Below are 9,864 nucleotides of genomic sequence, written 5' to 3'. Positions count from 1 at the left end.
ATATATATATATATATATATAACTAATTTAGAGACGAACCACCACTCTACAACTCAGAAAATACCTAAAATCATTCAAGGAATAAACATAAACATCAGAAATAAAAATATATATAAAGAGACAAAATCTGTAAACTAATCCCTACATTAACGGTATTAATATAATTATTAAGAGTTACAATCTAAAAATATTATAATATTATAGTAAACAATAGGATAGGGAATAAATTCTGCCTATTATGTAAACGTACATGATAGGGAATAAATTCTGCTTATTGTGTACTAACGAATTTAAAGAGATATTATTAGCTAATAAAAAGTTGATAAGCTCCTACGATCAACGTAATATTAAATGCAGACATAAATTAATTACTTATGTAATAAGTTTAGATAACTAATCTATTTATTTATTTATTTATTTAAACCTAGTATTAGGTACCAACTTATAGTTATGATCAGTAGCGTAAAATACATCAAATTGGCTTCAGAATACACTTTAATCATCACAATATAATACTATTATTCAACGATAATATGAGAAGTCTTCTACAATGTTTCATAACATTATTTAAGTAATATATAACTTTCGTAGTTGGTATAGTTATTATTCTGCGTAAATCTGAGAGTTTTAAGTATTTTAGTATTATTAATCTTCAATAAACTCTTTATTTTAGGTAGATTTTCTTTTTCGATATTTTCGTTATTATTTTAGTAATTATAACACGTATTTACTTCTGATAATGGACACCATGTTTATCACGTGACTTTTCAGTATTGATCTTCATAGCATTATTTACGTAATATAGAATTTTTGTATGTGTTTAGTTATTAGTCTGCGTTAATTTGCAAGTTTAAGTATTTTAGTATTTTTAATCCTCAGGAAACTTTTTATTTTAGGTAGATTTTCTTTTTTGATATTTTCGTTATTATTTTAGTAATTATAATACGCATGGGTAATAGACTCCATATTTACCACGTGACCTCTTACTATAAATTCTATAGCACGGCCATTTTTGGTTTAATCTACAGTAACCAGCCGGCAGATAAGTCATGTTTTCTTATTTTAATTTTATAAACAATATTGACATCCGTCTTTTAGTAACTTTGTACACTAACACATTTCTTTTACTATTATCTACTTATTTCATAATGTTTTAACTTGTTTACTATAATAGTATAATATTTTTAGATTGTAACTCTTAATAATTATATTAATACCGTTAATGTAGGGATTAGTTTACAGATTTTTTCTCATTATATATATTTTTGTTTCTCATGTTTATGTTTATTCTTTAAATGATTTTAGGTATTTGACCTGAAGAGTGACTGATTTTGGGTGTAAAATCATTTCCCCGTTCTAATGAACTCGGATAGAATTTGCTTATGATTTTATGTAGTCCTATTTCAGCCATGAAACGCAGGTAATCTATGTACTAGCACTAACCTTTCACATTTATACTTCCATACTGTATATTATCGTATTAATTTTTACTGTCCAATTTATAAATTTGACTTAAAAAAATTTTTTAATTAATATTTCTAGGATTTATTTATATGATTTATTTATGTAATATGTTATTTATTTTAAATTTTTAGATTAAAATCTTAGATATATTAAGATGGTATATGCCTTACAGCATGGATTTGGACGGGTTCTGAGTTGTAGAGTGGCGGTTCGTCTCTAAATTAGTTATATACATATATATCATATATTAGGAAACCTGGTATAATACTATACCGATTTTTGCCTGTAAGGTTGGAATAAATTTTTTATTCCCTAATATTATTACTATACATATATATATATTTATATAAGAAACCTGTCCATATGTCTGTGTGTGTTTACATATGTGAATAATTGTATGTATGATTAAATGTATATATGTACAACTGAAATATTTGTAACCTATAGAGTCATAGGGGTGAGATTTGTGATATTACAATTCACTAAATATTCAATTTAATAAACCATAAAAGCTGATATACCATATACAGTACTATCTAAACATTACATTACATATGATTCATCTTAAGGTACATGGGTATATTGTGAAGGAGGAGAAAAGAAAAAGTTTAATAAAAGGGATTTTTTTAATGTGGTTTGAAGAGTGGAGGAGACATGTTGATGCTGGGTAAAATTTTGATGTATTTTTTAAAGGTAAAAGTTGTGTCTTATATGCTGGCAGATGCAATAGCCTCAATTTAAATACTGACTGCAGATGTTATATAGTATTCTAGTGTAGCCTTGTTTGACTTTATATGCTAATTAAATGAAACCAAAGAATAGTTCCTGATAATAAAGATTGTGTACTAGAAATATAGAAAAGAGGAAGGAAATGTAATTTAACTTTAAAAAAAATTGTCTAAGAGCAAATAACATAGTCTTCTTCAAACACTGCAATAAGAACAGCAATAATGAAAAAGAAACGTTGACAAACAATAACAAGCAGTGGCAATAATCACAACTACAACCTGCTGATAAATAAATAAATAATTATTCAATATTTTTCTTTTATTGTGAATAAAATAAAAATTTCTGTCAGAATTTTCTTATCAGTAAATTGTATTATGTTGTTTCCTTTTTAATATAAATCTTATAATTTTTGCCATTGTTGATAGTCAAAGGAAAACGGTCTGTGGTTCAATACCCTTTACAAATGGCCCTTAAGACTGGTGAGAAGGAGGGAGATGCGTATTCTCAAATCTGAGGGGTTTTTCAATGCTAATTGCATAATTTTATGTTTTTAAATGTATCTCTTTTACTCTTTTACTTGTTTCAGTCATCTGACTGTGGCCATGCTAGAGCACCACCTTTAGTCGAGCAAATCGACCCCAGGACTTATTCTTTGTAGGCCTAGTACTTATTCTATCAGACACTTTTGCCAAACCGCTAGGTTACGGGGGACATAAACACACTATCATCGGTTGACAAGCGATGTTGGGGGGACATACACATATACGACGGGCTTCTTTCAGTTTCTGTTGTGTCTGGGGAGAGTCATTTTCTTTTTGTGCCTTATAATTTAACACACTCACTGGTACAATTTCCACTTATTCCTTATTTTTATTTTCCAAAAATTTTCGTTGCGTCTTGCATGTGTAATTTAGATGACAGTTTATTCACCGCACCCTGTATATCATACATATTTCATACAAATTTGGAACTATTTGTATGTGATAGTGTATGTTTGTATGTGTGTGTATGATGTACATGTGTGTGTGTGTGCGCGCGCGCATGAGTATTCTTTTATTCTTTTGCACAATCAGGCTGTGGACATGTTTATAGATATAGGAAGATAAGTAGAAAATTTGATAATTTAACCTGACATTCTACTTAATGCAAATAGTTTATTTGTAGATCCTTTAAACTAAACTCAGATTACTTCCTTTCCAAACTTGTGGAAAATTATATCAATATACGCAGTTCCTCAATTTTAATAATGCTTATGACAGAATGACTTGCAGAGAAAATTTATGTAAAATTCGTTTTACGTTGTCATTACATAATTGTCTCTGAAACGCGTGTAAAGATTATTTTCTAAGTAAATAATTTCACACTGTATTCTTTTGTCTTGTACTGTGTCTGTTACACAATTTACAGGAAGTTTGGTTGGGAAAAATGCACCTGCACAACCTTAGAATGATGAAAAATTAATAAACACTAATAATATCATGTTAGATATATAAACAAGGATATAAGAATTCAAACACAGATAGAATTACACATACTTTAAAAGGTACTGAACTAAACAAAGAACAATAGATGACAGTCAACTATGGAAATAAAATTATGCATGTATTAGATTATTGCTCAAAACTGAACCGAATGCCAAAGATATGATAATAGGTATTAATACTTTAGATGTTCCTGTAATTAGTTACAGTCGTAATATTCTCAACTGGAAGTTAAGTGAATTAGCAACAGTAAATAGAAGAAAAGTAGTAAATGTATTTAGGATGCATCACAAAATGTCGATAAACTATATTAACCACGGATACAAGATGGTAGGAAGATGTTCTGTACAGGGTGTCCACAAAGTCTGGGTACATGGGGATTAACACATACTTTAGGAAATTATTATTTCTTGTATTTAATTGTTTATGTTATGATTTTATTTACTCCATGTACCCAGACCTTGTGGACACCCTGTAGATTACAAAAGTATAGTAAAGAATAATGGGAAACTGATATGAATACATCCACCATAAGGTGTAGAGGCTTCTATGCCTCAACGACTCTGGGAGCTAAGCCAGCAGAATGCAAATGCTTAGCAGGGCTTCCTGTGCTAGGTGAATGGATAGAGGTTAGGCTGATACAGATACAGACCACCTCTGGTCAGAGATATAAATGGGCTTGTGTTGGGCCAACCCCTCTAACTAGGAAAAATTACAATTACAAATGCATTGATGCTATTCAAAATCAAAACCGTATCTACCAATTTCGATGCCGTAATCGTGAACACTATTTAATATCAATAGGTCTCAGTCCACAATCTGTTATAGTTTTCATATTAACGTAGGCATCTTTAAACTCCTACAGTTGGTGACCTGTAGGAATTTCGGTCTGAGTTACTGAACAGGCGGTCAGGTATCTGATATTATAAATACAAATCACTCGACAGTTGGTGAACATTTTTTCCGGATTAAACAGCTATTTTGTTAATTTAATTGAACAGACATTTTTGTCTTTTTGTGTGGGATTGAAATGTAATAGCATGAATTTCCATATTTTTGTGCTATCAATCAGCACGTTTGTTTACAAGTTATTAAAATGTTTTATTGAATTCTTCAAAATTGTTTACAACAACTTCGAAATGTTCAATCTGTGTTCTAGTAGCCATTGTTACTGCAACACTAACTACGTCAATTTTGTCTATGCTCAGTCGTCTTAAAGATATTTTTCTCGTGGGCTAACAAACTAATTTGCTGTTTATCACCGTTTTAAGCTAGTTTCTCAAACGATATAACACCACTCGTTTACTACAGTTTGAAGTTAGATTCTTACACAATACTATATGTGACAAATTTTGTCTCTGGTATATCAGAAATAAAATTTTAACTGCAATGTTGCAACTACTTAACATTCCAACTCAGCAGTGATGCAGCAGTACCATCTTTTACACTGGACTCCATCTCTGTAAGATTCGAAAGAGAAACACTGAAATTAGGAAAATCTCGGCTGTAATTCCTGGTTTAAGTAAACAATGTTTTGGACAGTTTTTATCTTCTGTTAATTCTTTCTACCAATGAAACATGTTGTTCCCCATTTCTTTTAAATTAAAGTAAATTATTTCAAACTTTTCGATTTGCTTTTAAACATGTATTATTTTTAGTGCAGTACGCAGCAATATTTCTTTGTAATATTTTCTCTTTGGAAGGTGGTGAGCTGGCAGAAACGTTAGCACGTTGAGCTAAATGCTTAGCGGTATTTCGTCTGCCACTGCGTTCTGAGTTCAAATTCCGCCGCGGTCGACTTTGCCTTTCATCCTTTCGGAGTCGATAAATTAAGTACCAGTTACGCACTAGGGTCGATATAATCGACTTAATCCGTTTGTCTGTCCTTGTTTGTCCCCTCTGTGTGTAGCCCCTTGTGGGCAGTAAAGAAATAGGTATTTTGTCTGCCGTTACGTTCTGAGTTCAAATTCCACCAAGGTCGACTTTACTTTTCATCCTTTCGGGGTCAATAAATTAAGTACCAGTTATGTACTGCAGTCGATGTAATCGACTTAACCCACTTGTCTGTCCTTGTTTGTCCCCTCTATGTTTAGTCCCTTGTGGGCAATAAAGAAATAAGAAACATTAGCACATTGGGTGAAATGCTTAGCGGTATTTCATCTGTCTTTACGTTCTGAGTTCAAATTCCGCCGAGGTCGACTTTGCCTTTCATCCTTTCAGGTCAATAGATTAAGTACCAGTTGTGTACTGGGGTCGATCTAATCGACTGGCCGCCTCCCCCCAAATTTCGGGCCTACAGTAGAGAAGAATATTTTCTCCTTGGGTGGATTTGTTATGTATTCAATTTTGATCGGTTTTGCGCAGTACACAATAACACAAATACAAGCACAATGCAGCTGAGTAGTAACAGGATTTTTTTGTAGTGCTCAGCGTTCTCCCTTATCCCCCTAAACTAGCATTCATTTAGACCATGTAGTAGCACGAAAACAAACCTTATATATATATTTTTGCAAAATACTAATATTTGCATTATGTCCCCTTTTCTGCAGACTCACTCACACGAAAGCTCATGCTATGTTAACTTTCTACAGTCTTTCTCATATGAAAACAGATTTTGCAGACTCAGTAGTATTATGCATGTGCATACACACAAATAGACTCACTTGCAGATTCCCAGTTCTGTACACATATCAGACAGAACACTATTTGCACCTTGCTTAAATGCACATGTTATTTTTCATGTTGATTCTTTGGAATATTCACCATCTGTACAATTTAGTCTTGTTAGTACTATTACCTCATCATTCGATTTCCACTGTTTTTGTTTGTATTTATTCTTATTGATTACTACTTTTCCAAAATCTAAGAGGGGCTGACGTAGCGACTCTATGCAAATGACATTTAAGCTTCAGAAATTTGAATCAACCAGAGACTGGAAGTCTGTAAGGTTTTGTTTTCTGGGTGGGATGCTATTGAAAAAGAAGTAACGTTGTTGTCTGTCTCCAACTCCCTCACTTTTAGTTGTCACTAGTAATCTGTCTTATTCACACTCACGGTAATACTTAACCAACTGCTGGCTTTTGGATTAGTTTCACAGAATATAGTTAGTTATGTTTAATCTTGAAGCACTTTAAGCTGAAAGAGAAATCATTTTTTTCTATTATTTTCTACTTGTCTAAAACACGTTTGTTTTCTATTTTGTTGCTATCCATTACCTGTCTGAGAACATTTTGACTTTACAAATAAATTTACGTGTACATTTCTACAACACATTAATTCAGTTGACATTGAAAAATATGAATGTACGTACATACATTTTTATGGCACTTTCCCTATAACGTAAATTATCCAATTCACATAACTATATAACTTTTACAAATGCTTTGCTGTCAACATTGCCATGATTATCATTGTAAGTTAAGATGTACTATAATTTTTACTACATACTGTTATACTGAAGCACAGGCTTTGATATTTTTATTGGATTATTCTACCAACAATATCTGAAGAGGTCAATTTTTATGTAGGGTATGTAGAAAATGAACGGATTTATATATTTAATCCATTGTTGCTTTGATCTCCCTGTAAATACCATTAATTTCCTATGCATAGCTTGTAGTGTTTTGTCTCATTAACGTAGGGGCCTGGGTTTTCGAGGATTGTCCATGAGATCGAGTGTGGAACTCCATCATCTTTTAGTTGCCAAACATGGCTGGCCAGCGATGTTGCATATCTCCTTTCTAGGACTCTGAAGGAGGATCCATGGTTGGAAAAACGTTTCCTGAATGAATTTCTGGTACGACCAATATATTTCCGTGGACACATGATGTTGGTGATGTACCTATTATTGTCGTTGTTGCCACTGCTGCTGTTGGGGTAGCTGTGGCTGCCGATATCGTTGCTACCGTTGCTGCTGCTACTGTTGATGTTCTTGTTGCTGTCGCCGATGATTTTGTTGCCGCTGTTGATGTTGATGCTGATAATGTTGGAGCAGGGCAGCTGGTGTTGGTGCTGTTGGAGGTTGTGGTTGCGTCAGTAATGCCTGTAAAGTACCTGTTTATGTTGTTACTGATGTTGTTTATGTCACTGCTGATGTTGGTGTTGGCAGAGGTGGTGGCATTGATAATACTATCACCATTGTCAGTTATAGAGGTGCTGCTACTACTGCCAGAGGGTAAATGATTTCAGAGGCACCAGATGTAGTGTGCAAGAGAGGCACCAGATGTAGTGTGCAAGGGAGGCACCAGGTGTGGTGTGCAAGAGAGGCACTAGATGTAGTGTGCAAGAGAGGCACTAGATGTAGTGTGCAAGAGAGGCACTAGATGTAGTGTGCAAGAGGTATTAGATGTAGTGTGCAAGAGAGGCACTAGATGTAGTGTGCAAGAGAGGCACCAGATGTAGTGTGCAAGAGAGGCACTAGATGTAGTGTGCAAGAGAGGCACTAGATGTAGTGTGCAAGAGAGGCACTAGATGTAGTGTGCAAGAGAGGCACTAGATGTAGTGTGCAAGGGAGGCACCAGGTGTGGTGTGCAAGAGAGGCACTAGATGTAGTGTGCAAGAGAGGCACTAGATGTAGTGTGCAAGAGGTATTAGATGTAGTGTGCAAGAGAGGCACTAGATGTAGTGTGCAAGGGAGGCACCAGGTGTGGTGTGCAAGAGAGGCACTAGATGTAGTGTGCAAGAGAGGCACTAGATGTAGTGTGCAAGAGAGGCACTAGATGTAGTGTGCAAGAGGTATTAGATGTAGTGTGCAAGGGAGGCACCAGATGTAGTGTGCAAGAGAGGCACCAACTTTAGTGTGCAAGAGAGAAGACTGTGCTGGTATGGTTATGTGATGTGTATGGATGAGGACAGTTGCATAAAGAAGTGCCAATCTATAATTGTGGAGGGAACATATGGAAGGGGCAGACGCAGGAAGATGTGGGATGAAGTATTGAGAAAGGATCTTCTGACATCGGGTCTCACAGAGGATTTGATAAGGGACCGAGACTCCTGGCAGTTTGCTGTGCTTGAGAAGATATTAAGTGAAGTAAAACTGTGACTGTCTGTACATATAGGCATGTCTTCTATGTCCCTTTCTCAGTCAAAAAGATCCTTACTTTGAGGGCTCATGGGTGCTGGTATCATGTAAAAAATACTCATGCTGGTGCCACATAAAAACACCCATACAGTGCCATGCAAAAGCACTCATACTGGTGCTGCCTAATATATAAATGTTCCCATGCTGGTATGACGTAAAAAGCACCCATTATACGCTGTGCAATAGGTGGTGCTAGAAGGAGCATCAAGCTGCAGAAACCATGTCACAATAGGCAATTAGAACATGGGCAGGTCTCCAGCTGGCCAGTTCCTGTCAAACCATCCAACTCATGCCAGCATGGAAAACAGATGTTAAATGAGGGTAAGAAGCTTGCTTCCCACCACATGATTCTGGGTTCAGTCTCCCCGCGTAAGACCTTCGGCAAGTGTCTTCTACTATATTTTGGGCTGACCAAAGCCTTATCAGTGGGTTTGGTACATGGAAACTGAAAGAAGCGTGGCACCTTGGGCAAGTGTCTTCTACTATAGCCTCGGGCCGACCAAAGCCTTGTGAGTGAATTTGGTAGACGGAAACTGAAACAAGCTCGTCGTATATATGTATGTTTGTGTGTCTGTGTTTGTCCCCCCAACATCGCTTGACAACCGATGCTGGTGTGTTTAGGTCCCCGTAACTTAGCGGTTCGGCAAAAGAGACCGATAGAATAAGTACTAGGCTTACAAAGAATAAGTCCTGGGGTCGATTTGCTCGACTAAAGGCGGTGCTCCAGCATGGCCACAGTCAAATGACTGAAACAAGTAAAAGAGTAAAAGAGATATGTATTCATGTATTTGTGTGTCTGTGTTTGTTCCCCCAGCAACTCTTTACAACAAATGTTAGTGTGTTTACATCCCTGTAACTTAGCGGTTCGGCAAAAAAAAAAAACCCAATAGAATAAGTACTAGGCTTACAAAGAATAAGTCCTGGGGTTGACTTGTTTGACTAAAGGTGGTACTCCAGCATGGCCACTGTCAAATGATTGAAGTAAGTAAAAGAATATATTCTCTACTGTTTTTTGTTCTGTGTGTATCAAGAATATCGCTATCAATTTAGAGTAATAATTTGTAGTTTTGGAATCAGTAGTTCTTTGGCTGCTATTTCTGAATTCTCCGT

Source organism: Octopus bimaculoides, chromosome 3 (genome assembly GCF_001194135.2).
Source record: "Octopus bimaculoides isolate UCB-OBI-ISO-001 chromosome 3, ASM119413v2, whole genome shotgun sequence".
In the NCBI taxonomy this organism is placed as follows: domain Eukaryota; kingdom Metazoa; phylum Mollusca; class Cephalopoda; order Octopoda; family Octopodidae; genus Octopus; species Octopus bimaculoides.
Note: the sequence above shows the minus strand (reverse complement) of the source record.